A 23,636-nucleotide genomic window follows, 5' to 3' on the forward strand; every position below is an offset into this window, starting at 1 on the left:
ATTGCTAGTATAATCCCTGTTCTCTCAATATGGACTCTTTTTTCCAGTTAAGTCCATGATCGTATATCTGACTTGCATTGGAAACAGGATTATTCTTGCATTCTACTTTTTACAAATTTACGTGATTAGCAAGCATGATTTAGAAAGGGAGTGGCCTCATGCTTCATGTTCCACTTAGGAGTAATGCTTTCTTTATATCACTCCCATAACTCTACATGCTGGACTTGACTTTATTGTTTCAATGCTGTCTTATTTGTAGAGTCTTCTCTATTGTATTGAACCCTTATACATAAACACAGAACTTCTCTTTCTCCTATTATTGCTATTATGTCTCCTACTGTTAAATCATGTATACTTGGGAAATTAATGAACAGCACAGACACTCAAAAAAAAAATGATCTGAAACCCTTCTTCCCATTTAAAATTCGCCTTAATTTACCGAGCAATTAAGAAGTTTGAACTCAATATACTCATGGATAATGTATTTATAAGCAATTTAAATTTCACATTTTCTCTTTACTAAGTCTCTGAAACACATGTTACCACATGCCCAAAGGTGTCCTTGTAGTATTTCAATGAAGCCAGAAAACTTTCATTTTATCTGGAGCAGCACCATAGATTGTTACTGGAAGTGGTTGGAAGTAATTGTTACTGAAAGTGTAAACTGATCCCAGGAGAGGAATTGAACATAGAGGAATGACAAAAAATTCAAGTTAAGTTTTGTTTTCCTTTTTACAATACAAGAAAAGAATCCAAGGCTTGAAAGAAACTCTGTTCCTGACTTTTTTTAGTGTGTCCTTTACTCATATAAAATTGTCTATAAACTTGTAGTCTAGTTGAGAGTATTACAAAAGGAAACAATATGCCATTTGAAGGCCAACATAAGACAAAGGAAATAGCTTCATTTTAAAAGTGGTCTCCTGCAAAGGAGCAAAGGCATGGAGGTTTTAAAGTGTCTTATGGATGGATGTTTCACTCCTGAGATGATTATCTTGTTGCAGGATTTATCAATTCCTTTAGTGTGGACCTGAGTTTTCCATAGCAATAAGGATTTCAAAAGAGCAGGATCCAGTGAGTATGATCAGTAAAAGGAGCCTCTTCTCAGACCAGTACTCCTATAAGAGGGTCCCAAAGAAATACCTGAGGTTTCTTTTGTTTGTTTGTTTTTTTTTAGTTTGTGCTGGTTCTGGGGCTTGAACACAGAGGTTGGACCCTGTCCCTGTACAGTTGTCTTTCCTGCCTACCTGCCCCCTACTGACTGACTGACTCTACTGACTGAGCCAATACTCCACTTTTGCATTTTATGGTGTTTACTTACAGATAAGAGTTTGACCAACTCTGCTGCCTGGGTTGGCTTTGAACTGAGATAGTAATAAATCCAAGTGACATCAACTTATGGACTTCTCTTTTGAACCGAGAAATATTAGATTAATTTTATAATAAAGCTAATATTTGACAATTTTTAAAAGAAGAGGATATGTTCCGCAAAGAATCGATAACTTAAGTAACTCAGCAAAAGTAGGTGCACTGAATCATTTTGGAATTATTTTCTCTGCTTGGGAAGATTACTATTGACTTTGTCGTTCCTTTTGAGGAAACTTAAAGTCATTTTTGCACTTTTTCTGTTGGTCATGGGGCTTGAACTCTGATCCTGGGCAATGTCCCTCAGCTCTTCAGCTGAAGTCCAGTGCTCTACCACTTTAGCTACAGCACCACTTCCGGATTTCTGGTGGTTAATTGAAGATAAGTGTTTCATGGACTTCCCTGACCAGGCTGGCTTTGAACCACAATCCTGAGGTATCAACCTCTTGACTAGCTAGGATTACAGGCATGAGCCATCTGTACCTGGCTCCTATTTGTATTTAGTGCAGTTTATGACACTAAGTAGGCAAGAATGGAAATCTTAATCAAATGATTTGACATTGCAGTTTTTAGAATAATTGAGGTAGCAATAAATATGTCTTCCTTTGCCATTTTGTTACATTAATGACTCAGGAGCTATGGGACCCTTACATTAGTAGCCTCTTCCATCTGTGTAGGTATATTTATTATCAGGAAATATTCATAAAGAAATTGAGAAAGACATATTTTTAGAAAGCACTGTATTTTCACAATAAAAAATAATAAAAAAAGAAAACAAAGGAGACCATGAGTGCAAGAACAGCATAGAAAGAGATATATTTATCACACAGAGATTAAGAACTAGCCTAAGAGATTTAGAATGCTAAAGGCAATGAGGAATTTGCCTAGTTGACAACTAATTCTTCAATAACCAAAAATGGTTCCCTAGAATGGTTTCTGCTATACCTTAGTTACTATCATTTATTCCTTCCATCTGGAGTCATTTCTTCTCTTCTGTCACAAGTGTTAATTAGCCTCTGCCATTTTGGTGACATGACTGGCCAAAAGTTTTCCAAATCTCACTTAGACTACCCTTCTCATTGAGATTAGCAGTGAATACTCAAAAGCCTGGAATCTTTGAATTTCCTGAATTAATCTTCACCAGATATCTAAGCACATTCCTGGCATTAATTGCCGTGACCTTATGAACAAAACTTTTTTTCAACAAAGCATCCTAATATAGCTAAAGTGCATGAATTAGGACTATTGTCAGGTATCAGTATGGAACCAGCAATTATATATTCCTAGTATGGGTTCTTTATTTTCATTTACTAAATGTTTGTTTTTTGTTGTTGTTGTTGTTTTGCCAGTCCTGGGACATAAACTCAGGAATAGAGAATTATTCCTGAGCTTTTTTTTCCTTCAAGGCCAACCCTCTACCACTTGAGGCACAGCACCATTTCCAGTGTTTCTTTTTCTGTTTATGTGGTTCTGAGATATTGAACCCAGAGTTTCATGCATGCTAGGCAATCACCTTACCATGAAGCCACTTTCCCATAGCCCTAAATGACTTTCTTAAGATGGCATTACATTTTTATTCTTTAACTATGTATCAATTTTGGTCAGAATTTTTTTGGCTAGAATAGGACATTGAACACAATACTGAGTACAGTAAGGCTAGATGAACAATGAATAACCGTCTTGGTAAGCCCAGCAGGGCTTACCTCATGGAGCTGGTACAACAGACTGAGCAAGATATCTCCTGACCCACAGCACACCTCCAGGATGAGAGGGCCACCTTGGTTCCAGCCATATGGGGACGCTGGGCCACCTCCTCCAGCACCCATTCAACAAGATCCTGTGACAGAGAGAGAGAGAGAGAGAGAGAGAGAGAGAGAGAGAGAGAGAGAGAGAGAGAGAGAGAGAGAGAGAGAGAGAGAGAGAGAAAGAGATTGAAAGAATGTCAGAATTACACTTAATCCTGGAGCAGGTGGCTCATACCTATAATCTTAAGTACACAGGAGGATGAAATATGAGATCATGGTTCATAGCAAACCCGGGCAGGAATGACTGTGAGACTGTTATCTCCAAAGAACCACTACAAAACCGGAAGTGGTGCTGTGACTCACGTGGTAGAGCCTTAGCCTTGAGCGGAGGAGCTCTGGGACAGGGTCCAGGCCAAGTTCAAGCCCCACGACTGACAAGAAGTGGACTTCCCACCACAAGAATTGGATTGAATAGCACCCATTGTCCTAGGGAGCTTGGCTGAGAAGTCAGGCAGTGCTTCCTCTAAGCTGGGACTCATGAATAGGTCACTCGGCTACTCTGTGCCTCAGTTTCCCCAGCTGCAAAAGTGAACAAAGTGAAGGATCCCCTTCCTCATGGGGATAGGGTAATAATGAAAGAAAGCCATGTTTTGTTTCATAATCCCATGTCTGTCACACAATTAATAACAGATATGATCTTATCTCTTTCTGGGTATCTTACTGTCATATGCTCACAGGATTGTTGAGAACTGTATCTGAAGGCCCCTCCCTTTGCCTGGCCCTGCTCCAGAGATCCCTCTGTATTAATCCCTTGTTTCCTAACAACTGTCACATGAGGAGATTGAAGTCCAATGGTCGAGGCGCAACCCACAGCTTCACCTGTGGTCAAGAATTGGCTGCCATGGACTGAGTTTGGGACAATCCATCTAAACCAATGACAGAGCATGGCACCACATGTCTACAATTCCATTTACAGAGGACAAGGCCTGGTGGCACATGCCTATCACAGATAGGAAGACCATAATCCAGCCCAGCCTGAGCATATATTAAGTCACCATCTCAGAAATCCCCAAGACATAAAAGCTTGGCTTGAATGTTAGAAGACCTGACTGGCAAGGCTAAGGCCTTGAGGTCAAACCCTAATATACAAAAAATAACCAGAGGCCCAGTGCCAGAGGCTCTTGCCTATAATCCTAGCTACTCCGGAGGCTGAGATCTGAAGATCACAGCTCAAGATTTAAAGTAGGGTTGGCTTCACCCTTCAGACATCATGATGAGAAGACCTGCAGTCTGAGCTATGCTGTTGTACTCCATACTAGCAGGGCTCATATCCTTACTAAGTGTTGGCCATGCTCTCTTTCCCCCTGGAAAGCCACCCACTTCAGGCCACACTCCCAAGTCCTCCCAAGCTCCCACTGCCACCAACGAGGCCCAAGAGAGTACACAGCTCCAGGGAACAGACATCCCTTGTTCTTGTAATTTAAAAATGCTGAGTCCCCTTCAAGCATCTCACCCTTCCAGGCCCCCAGACCTCAGCTGTGAAGCCCATGCACCCCCCAAAGATAGCAGGTAGAAGTTACCAAAAGCATCCAGCCTCCTTATTACACCCCAATTCTACACACACACACACACACACACACACACACACACACACACACACACACACACACACACACACACACACACACACACATTCAGACCGGTGACAGAACAGAACACTCTTCTTTGCAGCACCTGCAATTTGCCAACAGATCACTCACCTTAGTACAGTCAGGCTGTACAAAGAGAAACATGACCTCTCTTTCTCTGTCTCTCTCTGTCTCTCTATGTATGTCTCTCTGATCTCTCTGTCTCTCTTTGTCTCTCCCTGCCTCTGTCTCTGTTTCTGTCTCTGACTCTCTCTGTCTCTGACTCTCTGTCTCTCTCTCTCTCTTTCACACACACACACACACACACACACACACACACACACAGGGAGAGAGAGAGAGAGAGAGAGAGAGAAAGAGAGAGAGAGAGAGAGAGAGAGAGAGACAGAGAAAGAGAGAGAGAGAGCTGTGCATCTCCTGAGTTTGTTGGAGACCAGATGGACCGGTAGCACCAGCAGAAGCTGGTAGACATGGGAAATGTAATCAACTTGTGAGAACTTTAGACAGTTGGGGGCGGGTGATAGGCCTATTGTATGTGTGTGTGGGGGGGAGGGGTCTTTCCAGATATTCACCTTCTGTTCTGACCCCAGCATCCTTACGTACCTGCTGGGTTTTCTGGGACCCTCTTCAGTTGAAAAAGTTTACGAAGCACAGAAGACAAGGTCTCACACAGAAAGGGGGGGTCTATCTTCTGCATCCAACACCCTCACCCCCAGGAAAAAGGAAAAGACCCCAGAAGACGTGTGGGCATGCAGCTCCTCAACTCTGACTAAAGCCTCAGGTTCTCACCAGGGAGAAGGGTGCAGATGTGCCGCTGTGTGGCTCCCACTGCTCCAAGCCAGGGGCTCTTTGGTGCCCACTCCTCATCCAAGCCTGCATCTTCCCATTTCCTGGGACACTGGCCAATAGGGATGGGGGTGGGATCCTCAGGTCAACACCCACTCCCACCCCTGGAGCACATTTGAGGCAGGGCCTGGCCCAGAGTGGGGGCACAGTAAAGGTGCGGGTCCAGGCAAGGAGGGGGGAAGGGGGAATATGGGGTGTGGCTTCCATTCTTGTATCCCATTGGTCAGAAAGAACCATGAAAGAATGGGGGTGTGGCTGGAATCCTGTGATGCAGAATGAATGGGCAGAGTCAAATAATAGCAGAACCTTTCCCAGGAAACTCTGTCCAATCCATTTGGGAACAAGAGGGTGACCTGCTTTATCTGGATGGCTACACAGATTGTTGTATATGGCTGTTTATTGCCAGTCCTGGGCCTAGAACTCAGGATCTAGGCACAGTCCGTGAGCTGCTTTTGCTCAAGGCTGCTCCACTACCACTGGAGCCACAACGCCTCTATTTCTGGATTTGTGGGCACAAGATGGACAGGAGTTTCAAGGACTTTCCTGCCAAGGGTGACTGACCATGATCCTCCTATCACAGCCTGGTAAGTATCAAGGAGGACTGGTGAGAGCCACTGGTGTCTGGCTAATCATGGGTCTTGCTGATGTTCTTGGACAGACCAATGAGTTCCCTATCCTCAGGTTAAAGTAGTAGGAGCTGGAGCCCACAATTCAAATCCTGGTCCTGCCACATCCAAATGGCAGGAGATCCTAAGAATCTCATTTTTATCCATATAATGGAATGTGATGTGTGTCATGATTGAACAGTTCTGGAATGATTCTAGGACAAAATTATATGCAATTATATTATGGTACACTGATCAATTTTAATTAATACTTTATGAAGCATTTAAACAATCACATTCATTTAAATGGGGGCATAATGAAATACCTAAGAATTGGGCATCACATAATGTAAAGGTGCCAGGACTAGGATTTGAACTCATGGTCTGGGTAATGCTGTTTCACTGTGTGGGAAGGTGAAGCTTGCCTCCTTGACGTCAAGAAATTCAAGTCTGTTCCTTAGGCCTGAAATCGATGCCTACCACTAGAAAACATCCTATTTGTATAAATTTTAAATATATGATTTATATTTATATACGTATTTTGACTCCATATTATATTCAGTGTAGTTATTCACTTTATTTTTTGTTTTATTCATGTATTGACTGTTCATTTTATTGACTATTATGACACATAGAATAGTGATTACATTGATTACATAGGATATAGGTCTACATATGTATTCCACTTCATACCTGACACACAGGACTTTCACAGAAAAGGAAAACATGTGTCACCATCTGCTTCTTACTCCACGATTCATTTTGTGGGAGTGCTGGCATCTGAACTCATGGCCTACAAGGCCCAATTCATGAATGAGTTAGTGTCAGCACGCCATCCTTGGGAAAACTGAGCTGACAGGCAGTTCCCAGGACCTGAGATTGAGCCCCATCAGTTGACAAAATAAGAACAGATTGACACCCAGATAGTAGTATGCTCATAAATATATATCTTTATAGAGTGCCAGAGATGTCTATACATTATTCAGTTATATGGACTATATTCCTACCAATTCTTGGGTATTTATTATGCCTCCATGTAATTAATGTTATTGTTTTCATCATTAACAAACTATTAAGTAAATTAATCAGTGTCCTGAAATTATTGCATTCCTGTAATATTATTCTTTTAATGATTCATAAATATTAAATGAAATCAGTCTCCTGAAATGATGCTGTCTAATTTTATACAAGCATCATTCATAATCAACTCATTCAACCATGACATTGATAACATTCCATTGTTATTCCTATAGATGGGAACTAGTCTCTTAGTATCTCCTGCCTTTGGTTGGTGCCAGGACGGGGATTCGAAATCAGGACCTACCTTCCCATGTGGGCCTATGGCTTCCCCAATAGTCCGCCAACCTTCAGAATTGCAAGGTGAAGTACTCTTTGCAACAGTGTCATTCAGACCCAAGAGGGTCACGGGGCTATGAAAGAAAACGTAAAAAGGCCATCGTGCCATATTTTTTCGGTGCATTTTTTTCCACACAAGGCCTGGGGGTCTAGGATCCCGGGATCAGCTGTGGATCCAGTGGCTGCACCCCAGCATAGGGTGATTGAAGCTGTTGCCACGACCTGAGTTCAAGCCCCCTGCTGAGGAAAAAAATTAAAAGAAATTAGCTCCCTGGGTTGCAATTCACCCTGTTTATTCTGCCAGGCTTTGGATTTGAACTCAGGGTGTGGGTAAATCTGCAGCACTGTGGAAGAAAGGGAAGCTCATCATATTTAAAGATAAGGAAGTCAGGCCTGTACTTTAGGCCTGAATTCAAGCCGCAGCCCTGGAAAACATACTATTTGTATACATTGCAAAGATAGGATTTGTACTTAGCTATGGATGTTCAGTCCATACACATTTGGTGTGGTTGTTCCTTGTACTTTTTGTTTTATTCATTTATTTACTGTTGATTTTACTATGATGACACCCATTCCATTTATTACATTGATGACATCCTATAACATGGCATCTAGATTTGTAGGCATGTACTCCAGCATGCCTGACAACCTGGATTCTCAGAGAAAATAAGAAAAGTTGCACACTTGGATTCGTACTCCATGATCCAATTGTTGGTAGTGTTGGGATCTGAACTCAGGGCTTAGCAGGACCAATTGGTGAATAGTTTATGGTGAACAAACCAGCCTGTGAGCAACTAAGGAGTAAGACCATTCCCAGGATGGGCCACAGTACTAATAAATTCATTATTTAAACATAGAATCTATATTTACATGTGTGGACAGCATCTTGTATTTGGTGTACTTCTTCTCCTTATTTTCTGTCTTATCCATGGAAGTACTGTGTATTTTCCTGAGCATGGTTACAGATATAATAGTGTTTACATGGATGACAATCTATTGCTATAGGATTGTAGGACTTCTTATGCATTCTCCATCCTAGCTGAGACCCAGGACTTTCACAGGACAGGAAAACAGGTGAATTGATGGGCTTCTCACATCAGGATTCATCTTTTGACAGTGTTGGGATTTGAACTCACAGCCTAGCAGGCCCAATTGGCAAAAGGCTCAAGGTGAGGACAACTCCCTGTGAGCAACGAAGGAGATAGGCCATTCCCAGAACCTGACATCGAGTCGCAGGGAGGGCCAGGATAGGCATAAATTCATAATTTAAACATAGGATCTATATTTACACACCAGTGAGGACAGCATCTTGCATTTGGTGCACTTCTCCTTATTTTGTGTCTAATTCATGAAGTTATTGTGCATTTTATTGAGTATAGTGACAGGTATAACTGTGCTGACATGGATGACAACCTGTTCCCCTGGTTATAGGGTTGCCTATGCATTCTCTATCCTAGTTGAGATCCGGGATTGCACAAGAGAGGAAAACATGTGCAAAGACTGGCTTCTGACAACAGAATGAATTTTTTGTCAGTACTGGGATGTGAACTGAGGAATGGGTAGCTCTGTTGCACTTTGGGGTAAGGAGAATCTCACAATCCTTGAAGACTAGAATGTCAGGCCTGACCCAGAGCCTGATTTGAAGCCCCAACACTGGAAAAAATAACAAGCCCACCTTTTTTAAACATAGGGTTTCTCTTTACCTGCAGGTGTGGTATGCTTCTTACATTCAGTGTAGTTATTCTTTCAATTGTGTCTTATTCATGGATATATTGTGTATTTTATTGAGTATGGTGATAGATATAACTGTGCTGACATGGATGACAACCTATTCCCATGGCTAAAGAGTTGCCTATATATCATTTCCCATCCTTGCTGAGACCCAGGACTTTCACAGGACAGGAAAACAGGTGGATCTATTGGCTTCTCACATCTAGATGAATCTTTTGGCAGTGCTGGGATTTGAACTCAAGGCCTAGCAGGCCCAATTGGTGAATGGGTCATAATGAATACAACAGCCTGTGAGGCACTAAGGAGCTAGGCCATTCCAAGGACCTGAGATGGAGCCCAGGTGGGGCCAATGTAGTCATAAATTCATCATTTAAACAGAGGATCTATATTTCCATAGCTGGATGGGCAGCATCTTGCATTCAGTGTAGTCATTGTCTTGGTTTTGTGTCTTATTCATTGATGTATTGTGTATATCCGTGAGTATAGGATGACAGATATAACTGTGGTGACCTGGATGACAAACTATTCCCATGAGTATAGAGTTGCCTATGCATTCTCCATCCTAGCTGTGTACTTGCACAGCACAGGAAATCTTGTGCAATGGCTGGCTTCTCACATCAGGGTGAATTTTTGGAAGTGCTGGGATTTGAACTTTGGGCCTAGGAGGCCCAACTGCCCAATAGGTCCATGTGATCACACTAGACTGTGAGCCACTAAGTTGCTGGGCTGTTTCCAGAAACAGAGATCGAGCACTAGGGAGGCCACAATTGTCCTGAATGCATCATTTAAACATGGGATGTATATTCAAATCCGTGTGGAGTGCATTGTGCATTTAGTGGAGTTATTCTATTTTGTATGCTATTCATGGATGTATTGTGTATTTTCTTCAGTAAATGATGACAGGTATAACTGGGCTGATATGATAACAACCTATTCCCATGGCCCCAGGGTGGCCCATGCATTTTCCATCCTAGCTGACACCCAGGACTTGCATAGGAAAGGAACACGGGTGCAAAAATTGGTTTTTGACATCAGGATGAATCTTTTGGCACTGCTGGGATCTGAATTCGGGGACCAGCAGACCCAATTGACGAATGGGTCCATGTGAGCACACCAGTCTGTGAGCCACTAAGGAGTAAGGCCGTTCCCAGAACCTGAGATGGACCCCCAGGTGGGGGTATGGGGGGAGGGCACACAGCAGTCATCCATTCATAAGTTGAAGGTAGTATGCAAATAAGTACACATTTGTATAGAGTAGGAGAGACGACAACCTGTGATGGAACCCAATCTACCATGTGTCTACTGATTCTTGGATCTTTCCAGATGCCTTCATTTCATGACTGTGATGATTACTGTCACGCTTCATCTACACTGCTTTACAAATAAGCGATATCCCATGAGTCTTGCCCATCATTTCCTAGTCACATCATGCATGAAGTACTCATTCAAAGAAAAGATCCATTGCATTTCATGACTTTTCCTGGTCCAGAAACCAGTATCTCAGGATTTCCCGTCATTCAGACCCAGGATGGTTACCGAGCAAAGAAAAAGTTATGAAACCCTGAGCCCTCTACAGCTCCCTACTTTTTGTGCTGTTCTGTTTTTTTTTTTTTTTTTTTTTTTTTTTCGTCCTGCAAGCCATCTGGGTCTAGGGTCCCGGGATAGGTTGGGTCCCGAGGCTGGCCCCATCCTAGGGAGAGTGAAGCTGAGTCAGAGTTGCCATGACCTGAGTTCAAGACCCGTGGTTGGCCAAATTAATGAACTAACTAACTAACTTGAAATAATAAAGCTCCCTGGTTTGGAATTTCTACCAGTTTTCTTTACTAGCCTGGGATTTGAACTCAGAGACTTGATGAATGTGTAGCAATGTGACAGAAGGTGCAGAGTTGCCACTACTTGAGTTCAAACCCCATGCCAAGCCAAAATAAATAATTAAGTCACTGACCTCGACAGGGAAAGTTAGTTGTGAAGAATGGCGGGAAGGGAAGTTAGGGTGAAAACAAACAACGAGGCAACAATGCTCAATAGGAAATGTACTCATTACTTTGCTCATATAACTGTGACCCCTCTGTACAATATTTTTACAGTAAAAAACGTACAAAAATATGTAGTGCTCAAGAAGCACTTTGGGGGTAAGTGAAGGATGTCTGAGTAGCTGTACAAAATTCTACACTAATATTCTTAAATGTTCATTATAGAACTGAATAAACATAACTGCTTCTGTTACAAATATTAAGTCACTGTCTTGGAACTGGGGCCAGTATTTCTGCCATTGCTGGGATTTGAGCTCACTGTCCAAGTAACTCTTTTGCACCATGGGTGAAGGCTAAGCGCACTGTTCTTGAGGAAAAGATTTTCAAGTTAGAGTTCACAGGGCCTGAATTAAGACCCTGCAATAGAAAAAAATATTTGTATACATGTGTAATATATGATATAAAGGTACATATGTGTGTTTATTTCATATTATGATTATTATTTATTTTGTATTTAATTTTAATTTATTCATTATATTGTTTATTGTATTTAGTATTATTATACACATAATATTAATTATGTTTTGTACATCTATTATAAAATTATACACAATAATTTAGTACATTGACTCATGCTCATTTTTCATTAATAATTTATTAAGTGTTGAAACATGATACAATATTAAATGGAGGCATTTGTCAAGTCATCACATGTTTAGAGTCTGTCCCCAGTATGAGCTTTGTCTTATTTAACTTTGGACAACTTCCTATAGTGATTTGTTTAGATGATTTATACTCAGAAGCCTTTTCTTGTGGATAGGCAAGTCAAGGGATGAAATCATAAGGTTGGGGCTGGGAATGTGGCTTAGTGGTAGAGAGCTTGCTCAGCATGCATGATTGCCAGGGTTTGAATCCTCACTGCCACATACTCAGAAAAAGCCAGAAGCTGTGGTGTGGCTCAATTGGTAGATGGTTAGCCTTGAGAAAAAGAAGCTCAGAGAGAGTACCCAGGCCCTAATTTCAAGCCCCAGGTCTGGCAAAAACAATATGCCAGATTCCAGTGGCTCTGGAAACCTACTTTCTCAGAAGGCTGAGATCTGAAGATCACAGTTTGAAGACAGCCTAGGGAAGGAAAGCCTGTTAGACTCTTGCCTCCAATGAACCACCAAAAAACCCCATGTGGCACTGTGGGTCAATTGGTACAGTGTTTCCCTTGTGCTGAATGGCTCAGGGACAGTGCCCAGGCTTCAGTTTGAGACACACAACTGGAAAAAGAGTGAGGGATAATCAAAGTAATTTTCCTATTTGCTAATTATGAGAATATTTTTTGGAAAATGAATGCTGTTGTACACCAGATTTGGAGTCAGACCTCAAGGTTCAAGTGTAGCACATACATAAGCCCAGACTCTCAGACTCTAGCATTATAAACTTGTGTCCTGCAGGGTTCTGAAAGGCCCATTGTTGAAAGGCTTAATATGCTCCCCAAGTCCTTTGTGATAAGCAATTGACTTGTATTGTCAATGTCATTATAGTTCTGAACCTAGCAGAGAACCAATAGCTGACGCCCATCACACTATCTCAGGAGGCCTAGGTCTCAGTATCACAGGGTGAAAACAGCCAGGGCAGGGAAGTCTAGGACACTCTGACTTCCAGTTCTGAAAGGTCAGATGCTCAAGAGATTCCTGTGTTTCCCTTGGTGATGAGAAGTTACTTACACTCTAAATGTTCTTGGAGTTCTTGAGCTATAGAAGGAAAGAAATATTATTGACCCATCCTGGGTTCAAATAAAGTTCTCAGGATCCAAGCCCTAGCCCTGTTAGCAGGAAGAACTACAGCGTAACATTATTTGAAGGACAGAAAAGAGTTTCAAAAGCCAGGCTAGTTGGAGAGACCTAGACCTGCAGGATTAAGAGGCAGAATGTACACACTCAACAGGGAAGTGAGCTGCAAAACCATTTCATTCATTCCAGGCACAACCAGTAATGAGGGAAACCTGAAATATTTGTTAGAGTGACAGCAGGGTCAGGCTTTTCTCGGCCTCTTCAAATGATGACTAATTAACCTTCCTCCCTCAGGTGAAAGGAGCCTCAGGCTATCTTTAGGTTACCAATAGAGAGCCAGTTTAGTGGGGGAGAGGGACGGAACAGAGTAGAAAAATCCTGCTTCCTGGTCTTAGGGAGTGGGTTTTTGACTCTCCATCTGTCCGGTTTGAAGACCCTTCTATCTCTGCCAGTCCATTCTCCTTACTTCATGCTCCAAGTCATTAATGCAAATCCCCAGTCCAAGGAGAGGTAGGGCCATTTCTCTTCTGTCTCCAAGCAGCTGAGTTAGAACCTGGCTATGCCCTCTTGACTCTGGGGTGCTTGGCTGTCTGAGAAGTGGGACAGAGACAGTCATCCTGCTCTGCGGTTGTGTGAAAGTGATGCTGGTGTCCTGGCACACTGCAGAAAGCCTCATGACTAGCAAATGTTCCCTTCATTCCTTCTGATGTGAAAAACAGCTTCATCTATCAAATGTCTTTCTTTCTTTTCTCTTTCTTTCTTTCTTTTTTTCTTTCCTTCTTTCTTTCCTTCCTTCCTTCCGTCTTTCTTTCCTTCTTTCTTTCTTTCTTTCTTTCTTTCTTTCTTTCTTTCTTTCTTTCTTTCTTTCTTTCTTTCTTTCTTTCTTTCTTTCTTTCTTTCTTTCTGTCTTTCTTTCTGTCTTTCTTTCTGTCTTTCTTTCTTTCTGTCTTTCTTTCTTTCTTTCTCTCTCTCTTTGTTTCTTTCTTTATACCTACTTACCTACCTAGGTAGCTATCTCTTTGCCAGTTGTTGGGTTGAACTCAAGGAATCGAACCCAGGGCTTCTTGCATGCTAGGCAAGCACTCTCCCCTTCATTTTTTTCTTAATGGTTGTTTTTACATAAGTATGCTACCATTTTATGTTCTCAAGTTTAATTTTCTGAATACCGGTTACTTCTAAAAAACCTGATCTTCTCTTCCCCTGCCTGATTTGTGACTGTTCCTGCATTGGCCTCATAATAAAATGTAAATAAAAGCTGCTGAGAGCTTCAGTGTGCATCATATGAAGACACAGGCCTAGAACCCTGGAAGAGAAAATCAATGGGCCTGAAATAAAGAGAATGATGCAGTATGTGCAACTAGCATATCTGAAAAATAAACCAGTAAATAAAATCAGAAGCATTGCATAGGTCTGTTTGCACTATGGGAGGTAATATACATACACACATAAGTAGGTAGGACATTGATACATAAACTTGGCTTTCTCTTTTTGAATATTTTTGTGGCCATCCCGGGGCTTAAACACAGGGCCTGATGTGTTCCTGAGATGCCTTGCTCAAGGCTGAGGCACTACCACCACCACAGCTCCACTTACCACCATCTCGTAGTTAACTGGACATAAGCAATTCCCAGGCTTTCCTGCGTGGTCAGGATTGTATCTCCTGCTCAGTTTTCTCTCTCAAAGCAGGAGCTCTACCCTCAGGGCCACTGTTCCCCTTCTGGTTCTCTGGTGGTTTATTGGATAAAATAGTCTCAGAGACTCTCCTGCTTGGCTGGCTTGAATGGCAATCTCCTGAGGACGCTTCAAGTGGTTTCCTCAAGAATTCATGGAGGAACCGCTCCACAAAGCCCTTAGTATAAATCTCGAGGGGTACTAGAGAAAAATGGAAACATTGTTATACCCAAGTCGCAGGACCCCCACCAAAAAGACCACCGAGAGTCAGACTTTACAGCTGTTTTAAGGTTTTATTTAAATGAGCTGCAGCTCGGGCCTCGTCCCACACTCTGACACAGAGGAGCCTAGGCAGAGAGCATCAAGCTGGAGATTTGCAGGGCTTATAAAGGCACACAACCAACCAGGTGTTTGGATTACTACCATGTGTTGCTCTGCTAGAAACAAGCAACAAGTGGTCACTGCCTCAAAACTTTAACCCTGCATTTCCCCCCTTTGACTTATAGTCCTGAGACACCATCTTATGGCTCTGGCCCAAAACTAAACACCAACAGCTCCTGATTTTGAATGGATTATGGTCCCTCTCTGACCTTAGCCATTCTATTAAACAACAATACCAATAACAAGCAGTTCATTTTTTTTACTTGAGGCATATGTGGAGTGGTTGGGTAGGATGCTTGAGACTTCCCCATGTTTCCCCACAGTCGTCCAGGGCAAAGTGGTCAGCCGGTCTGGAGTGGGAGCAGTGGATCCAAGCAGCAATGCCATCCACCATAAGGGCAGTAGGTGTAGCCAGTAGCACCATGTAAGGTCCCTTCTACCAAGGTTCCAGAGATCTCAAGTTGTCCCTTCAAACAAACACCTAGTCCCCTGGTTTAAACAAATTGGGGGCAGGAATAGAAGCAGAATCATATAATGCTCTAAGCTGGGGCCACATCCTCTTATGCACCAGCTCTAAATAGTCAAGCTTACACAGAAATTCAGTATCATCCAAATCAGCAAGCCATTCAGTCTGGAGGCTAGGTTGGGAGTTGTCCATACATTATTTCAAAAGGAGTAAAGCCAAGCTGGTAGGGTGAATTTCTTATTCTAAACAGGTCAAAAGGAAGCAGCGATACCCAGTCTGCACCAGTCTCCAAGGCCAATTTAGTTAAGGTCTCTTTTAGAGTCCGATTCATTCTTTCTACCTGCCCTGAACTCTGGGGTCTATAAGCACAGTGCAATTTCCAATCTGTCCCCAGTGCTGCGGCTATTCCCTGACTTACTTTTGAGACGAAGGCCCAATGGTGGATGGGAAGCCATACCTGGGTAGGATTTTTCCAGGATCTTCTTAGCCACGACGTTCCTGGTCTCATGCTTTGTTGGGTAGGCTTCAACCCATACTGAAAAAGTGTCTACAAAAACTAGCAAATATTTATATCCAAATTTTCCAGTTTTAATTTCTGTGAAGTCTACTTCCTGATACACACCTGGTCCATCTCCACGGAGGCGAGCTCCTTTTGTAACTGGTTGATTGGGGGCATTGATGAGCTGACAGGCTTTAAAATTTTTTACAATGTCCTCAATGAGTTGATTTCCTTGCCTGATTTTTACTTCTGAGTGTCAGCAAGTGCTGCATTCTTCGGGTTCCCATGTGTGAGACCCAATGGATCCTCATAAGAATTCCCTTGCCCAATCTTTGTGGCCAGATAAATTTTCCCTCACCAGTTTTTCATCAGTCTTCATTTCTTTCTCTGTTCAGGGGTAAGGCCATGGAAATTTTCTTTATTCACTGCAAATCTTCTTGAGAGTACTGAGGCTCAAGAGGCATAACTTGTGGCCCTGGGTCTACTTCCACTCTGGGCTGGAGGGCCACTTCCTTAGTTGCCTGATCGACCAAGTTATTTCCTTTGGTTATTGAATCAGTTACCTTTTGATGGCCAGGACAGTGCATAATGGCAATATTTGCTGGTTCCCATAAGGCCTGGATGAGGCTTAAAATTTCTTGTTTGTTTTTAATAGCCTTTCCCTCAGCTGTCAACAGCCCCCTCTCTTGGTAAATGGTTCCATAAACATGCACAATGGCAAAAGCATACCGACTATCCGTGTAAATGTTTAGTCTCTTCCCTTTTCCAATCTGTAGGGCTTTTTTTAGTGCCACTAGTTCTGCTCTTTGTGTAGATGTTCCCTGGGGGAGTGCTTCTGCCCACACTATATCAGTGTCCGTGGTAACTGCTGCACCTGCGTACCTTTTTCCATGTCAAATGAAACTGCTGCCTTCTGTGAACCAGGTATGCTCGGCATGCGATAGTGTCATGTCCAACAAGTCTGGACTCTTTTCCTCGGCCTGGTTGCTCTTTTTACACTCAATTTCACATTCTCTGTCCTTCCTTTCCTGTCTTTGCTCTTCTGTCTCTCTCTTATTGTAAACCTTTTCCACCACAGCTAATAGATCCCTAATAGACTTTTCACCAAGTCTGTCTAGAGCCTGCAACTTTTGCTTTATGTCTGGTTCAGCTTGACTTAGATAGGCAAACATAATCATCTGAGTCGACTCCTGGGTCTCAAGATATTATGGGGTATATTGACTAAAAGCTTCTATGAGCCACTCAAGATATGTTGATGGACTTTCACTTCCTCCCTGTCTAACATCAAAAACTTTGGCCATATTAGTAGGTTGGCAAGCCGCCGCCTTGAGACCTGCCAAGAGAGCCTGGTGATAGATGAGGAGTCGCTCCCTACCTTCAACCATATTGTAGTCCCATGTTGGTCGGATCTCCGGAAAATAGGCAATGATCAGGGCAGGATCCATGATAGGTGCTCCTGTGGGGCCAGGGATGTTTCCGTGCCACCTCTTGGATACAGTCTCTTTCTTCGGTGGTAAAAAAAGACCTGTAAAAGCTGACTAAAATCATCCCAATGGACTGATGAGTAAAGTGAATAGTTTAAGCAAACTAATTAAATCCTGGTGTTTCTCAGAAAAGGGGGCATTTTGGGTGTATAGGCATTTTTGTATAGGTCACTGGTAGAAAATGACCAATATTGGAGTTGCTGTTGACCATCCACATACACAGGACCGATGGTGCATAAGAGAAAAACAGCTGTATTAGAAGAGGGGTTGATCCCATGGCATCTTTGTGTGACTGGCCCCTCAGAAACTTTAAGGGCAGGTGCTGAGGATTCTATAGCTCCCTCCTCCTCTTGATAATTCTCAGATTCTGCAAAAAGAACCTGGAAAGAGAGTATGGGGGAGGAAACTTTTCTTCTTCCAAGTTATCTCCCTGAAAAACCAGGGGGTACCTCTTCTTTACCTCTTCCTCAGTTTCTTTTTGTAAGTCTAGTGGGCTAGACGGAGTGGTGCCCATGGTTTCCAATCCCGTCAGTTATACAGTCCAAAAACCAATAAACAGTACAAACAAAACACATGCAGGCCTGACAGTTATAAAAAAAAAGCTTACAAAGAGGAGATTTCCCAAATTGGTCCACTGACTCCTGTCACGGTGAGGTTCCCCACTCACGCCCCACAGCAGAAGGAACAGAGCCACAGTGGTCAAGTTAGGCCTCGGTTAGGAGGCCCTCTTGGTCAGTTCTGGCACAACACCAAAACAACCCCTATCCCAAAATTCACAAGGCAGTGTTCCAAGAACCACCCCCAGCCCACCCCACACAGTGGGGTTCCAACTAACTCCCCACACGGCCGGGTTCCAAAGACCCCATCCCCACAAGAGGATGTGGGACATATCCCAGTTCCGCCAGGGTTGTTGTGCAAGTGCTTCAGCTTCGACAACCCTTTGTACATGGTAGCAGCCATCCTCACAAAGGAAAATGAAAGTAAAACAGACAACGACAGGACATGAGAAATTAACAAAGACAGCGCTGTTTTAACTTTGGAGTCTGAGATCTCAAATGTCTTTGGGAGGATCCCTGAAGGGCTCCACTAATGTTATACCCAGGTTGCAGGATCCCCACCAAGAAGACAATCGAGAGTCAGACTTTACAGTTGTTTTAAAGTTTTATTTAAACGGGCTGCAGCTCTAGTCTCATCCTACACTCCAACACAGCAGAGCCAAGGAGGAGAACCCCGAGCTAAAGATTTGCATGATTTATAAAGGCACACAACCCTTGAAGAGCTTTTTGCTATTCGGGGAATTTTATTGTTCCACATGAATTTTTGGATTGCCTCTTCTATTTCCTTGAAGAATGTGGTTAGAATTTTGACAGGTATCGCATTAAATATGTAGATAGCCTTGAGAAGTATTGTCAGTTTCACGATGTTAATCTTTCCAATCCAGGAGCATGGGAGGTTTTCCCATTTTCTAAGTTCTGTTTTGATTTCCTTTTTCAAGTTATTAATGTTTTCATCAATAAGGTCCTTCACTTCTTTGGTTAAGTTAATTCATAGGTATTTTATTTTTTGTGGAGCTATTACAAATGGAGTTGCTTTCCTAATGTCAGCCCCTCTTTTTTCATTGTTGGCATACAGAATATCAATACCAAATTTCAAACTCTACTATAAAGCCATAGTAATCAAAACAGCTTGGTACTGGCCCAAGAACAGACCTCAGGACCAATGGAATAGAATTGAAAACCCAGAAATGAACCTACAGACCTATAGCTATCTAATCTTTAATAAGGGAACTAAAAAATAGAATGGAAGAAAGACAACCTCTTCAGTAAATGGTGCCTGGAAAAATTGGTTAACTACTTGTAGAAAACTAAAGCTAGATCCTTATATATCACCCTGCACCAGAATCAACTCCAAATGGATCAAAGACCTCGGAGTCAAAGTAGACACTCTGAAAACATTACAGGATGGAATAGGAGAAACCCTAGGTCTCCTTGGCGCAGGCCAAAATTTTCTTAATAGAGACCCGGAAAAACAAAAAATCAAATAAAGTTTGGACAAATGGGATTGCATGAAGTTGCAAGCTCCTGCATGGCAAAGGACATAGCTAGCAAGATCAATAGAAAGCCCACGGATTGGGAGAAGATCTTCACTAGCCATACAATGGACAAGGGTCTCATATCTAAAATATACTTGGAACTCAAAAAATTAAATCCCCCAACAACAAATCCTCAAAGAAACAACTGTCCAATAAATAAGTGGACTATTGACTTAAAGAGAAACTTCTCTGAAGAAGAAAGAAGGGTGGCCAATAGACACATGAAGAAATGCTCAACCTCCCTAGCCATAAAAGAAATGCAAATCAAAACAACATTGAGATACCACCTCACCCCAGTTAGAATGGCAAAAATCAAGAACTCTAATAACAACAAATGCTGGAGGGGATGTGGACAGAAGGGAACCTTACTTCATTGTTAGTGGGAGTGTAAACTTGTTCAACCAGTTTGGAAAGTAGTATGGAGGTTCTTCAAAAGATTCCACATAGAGCTCCCTTATGACCCAGCAGTCCACTTTTGGACATGTTTACAAACAAGACCACACTAACTATGTTTATTGCAGCATTATTTACCATAGCTAAGATATGGAACCAACCCAGATGCTCCTCAGTAGATGAATGGATCAAGAAAATGTGGTATATATACACAATGGAATTCTATGCCTCCATCAGAAAGAATGACATTGCCCCATTTGTCAGGAAATGGAAAGACTTGGAAAAATTTATATTAAGTGAAGTAAGCCAAGCCCAAAGAAACATAGGTCCCATGATTTCTCTTATTTGCAATATCTATTATTTGTGTGTGTGTGTGTGTGTGTGTGTGTGTGTGTGTGTGTGTGTGTGTGTGTGTGTGAGCACATGACGGTGTATGTGTGCGCGGGTGTGTGTCTGTGTGTGCACACACATATAATAGTCCTGAAGCTTGACCTCAGGACATGAGCACCGTACCTAGTTTCTCTTGTATAATGATATCCCTCTCTCACTTGAGCCACAGAGCCTCTTCAGGCTTTGTCTTAGTGATGTGCTCCTGAGAAATGAAGCCCAGGATTTCATATATGGAAAGCACTCTACCACTAAAGCACATTCCCAGCCCTCTACTTCAGCTTTGTTATTTTATTTCTGTCTTTTTTTTATTGTTGTTGTTGTCGGTTGAATGAGATGAAGTCTTGGCCTGGGTGCTGTCCCTGACCTCTTCAGTTCAAATCTTGTGCTCTACCACTTGAGCCACAGAGCTTCTTCCGGTTTTCTGGTGGTTCATTGGAGCTATGTTTCTCAAGGACTTTCCTGCCTAGGCTAGCTTTGAACCATGATCCTCCTGATCTCATCCTCCTGAGTAGCTAAGATGAGAGACATGAGCCAAAAGCACCCAGCTTCCCCTTCAGGTTCTTAGTAGTGAATTGGAGATAATAGTCTCATGGTACCTTTTGTGTCTGAGATAGTTTGGAACCCAGATCTTTAGAACTCAGCTTCCTAAGAAGGCAGGATGAGAGACGTCAGCTACTGACCCCTTGGCTGTGGCCTCTGCTGCAAGGGATTCCCTGGCTCCATGTGGTAGAGTGCTAGCTAGGAGCCCAAGACATAAGGGTCAGCGCTTAAGCCCTGAGTTCAAGGTTCATGACCGAGAAAAAACAAAACAAAACCATTGTCTGCTGTAGACAACTCACTAATCTTCGGTAACACATAACTTTATCCCTGACATGGGGACCTATCTGAGCCTCAATATTCTTGTCTGTATAATCATCTAAGTTGTGGAGCTCTTACACAGACAAGATGTAAGAATGCACCCGGATAAGGACACAGCACATGGCACTCGTTGCACCAATCAGCAAACAACATCCTGTAAGAGACTCAGCACCCAGCACCCAATGCAGGACTCAGCACACTGCATCCTATGAAAGACTCAGCACATAGCACCCTGTGCGGGACTCAGAATAGAGCACCCTATGGAGGACTCAGCACATAGCTCCATTCCACAAGCTGTCATTAGAATTAGGGTTCTTTCATCAGTATCACCATTTTTGAGGAAAATTTTACAAACCATACAAGTTCACATCTAATGGTTTAGTGGGGTGTTTTGGGGGGGCAGGGTTTGTTAGCCATGGGGCTTGAACTCAAAGCATGGAGTACTGTTCCAATAACATTTGTTCAAGGCTAGAGCTCTACCTCTTGGAGCCACATTTTGAGGTGTCTCAGACTTCCTGCCAAGACTGGGTTTTAAAGCTCCTGAGCAGTCCGGATGATGGGCATAAAGCAGGATGATATAGGTAACACGTGGAGCTGGGTTGCAGGGGTTTACATGTGGTTAAGTCAGGTTAGGTGGCTGCTGTCAGCACCAGTCTCCTAGCTTGATCTGTAATGAGGTATTTGAAGTTCTGTCCTTCTATAATTGCAGTTAGACCATTCTACCTTTTTTTGTTATCAGACCAGGGGCATGAGTAAGAGCTTAGACACTGTCCCTAAACGTTTGTGCTCAAGGCTAGCACTCAATTGATTGAAAGACAGCAGAACTTCTGGGTTTTCTGTTTTGTGGCACTGAGGAATCGAACCCAGAGCTTCGTGCTTATTAGGGGAGCAGTCAACCACTGAGCCCCAGGAGTGAATGAGGTACAAATAGATAGAGATTGCTGTATATAAATATTATATATACAAAATGAGATTTCTGCATATTATTAAATTATAGATAATATTACTGCCAATTATTAGGTATTAAATTATGTCTTCATTTAATGATGTGTCCCAGTTAACAATTAATAAAGCATTAATTAATAATTACTTAATATCCCATTATTGTTTATCATATATGTACATATATCCATATATATAATTAGATATTTCATAGAATGAGACCAATGTCTATATATTATTAAATTATTCATCATGTGTTACTACCAATTATTAGTTATTTAATTATGTCCCCATGTAATTTTTATTCTGTTAATGCTTAATAAACTATCAATGAAACTTAGTGCACATCCTATACTTATTGCATCTAATTTTATCCTAGAATGATTCACTACTAATTCAATCTGTTTATTATTTAATGTAGTGGCAATTCTTCAACCTATGATGTTTTTTACCTTTATTACATCCTATTACATAGAATATAGATTTGCATCCAAATTATACATCCTACCTGACACAGAGCACATTCACAGAAAAGGAAAACATGTGCCATGCTCAGCTTCTCACTCCAAAATTATATTTTGGCAGTGCTGGGATCTAAACTCAGGCAAAGAAGGCTCAGTTCATGAATGGGTTAATGCCAGCACAGCAGCCACTAGTCAATTCAGCTGCCAGGCATTTCGCAGGCCCTGAGATAGAGCCCTGTATGTTGACTCCAAATTGTGCTTAATGAAGTTATTCATTTTTTATTCATTTATCATTTATTTTATTGACTCCTACAACACATGGAATATTTACTACATTTATTAAATGAGATATAGAATTGCCTATGCATGAAACTTCACACCTGACACCCAGAACTTTCACAGAAAAAGAAAACATGTGTCACCCTGTGTATTACTGCATGATTCAATTTTTGTGAGTACTGGCATCTGAACTCACAGCCTACAAGGCCCAATTCATGAATGGGTGAGTGTCAGCATGCCAGCCTGGGGCATATTGAACCGACAAGCAGTTCCCAGCACCTGAGATTGAGCCCCAGGGGTTAACAAAACAAGAACAGATTGACATGCAGATGGTAGTACACAAATAAATACAGATCTTTATAGAGTACCAGAGATGTCTATACATTATTCAGTTATATTGGCTACATTCCTATTAATTCTTGGGTATTTATTATGCCTCCATGTAATTAATATTACTGTTTTCATCCTTAATGAATTACTAATTAAATCGACCACTGTCCCGAAACTATTGTGTCCACAAAATTAATAGTATTCTTTTAATGTGCCAAAAATATTCATTAAAATCCTTTGGACTCCTAAAATCACTCTCTAATTTTATACTAGTATCATTCAGGAACAAGTAATTCAACCTTGACATTCATATCTTTCCATCGGTATTCCTATGTATAGGAA

Source organism: Dipodomys merriami, unplaced genomic scaffold (assembly GCF_024711535.1).
Source record: "Dipodomys merriami isolate MVZ:Mamm:240054 unplaced genomic scaffold, mDipMer1.0.p SCAF_624, whole genome shotgun sequence".
NCBI lineage: Eukaryota > Metazoa > Chordata > Mammalia > Rodentia > Heteromyidae > Dipodomys > Dipodomys merriami.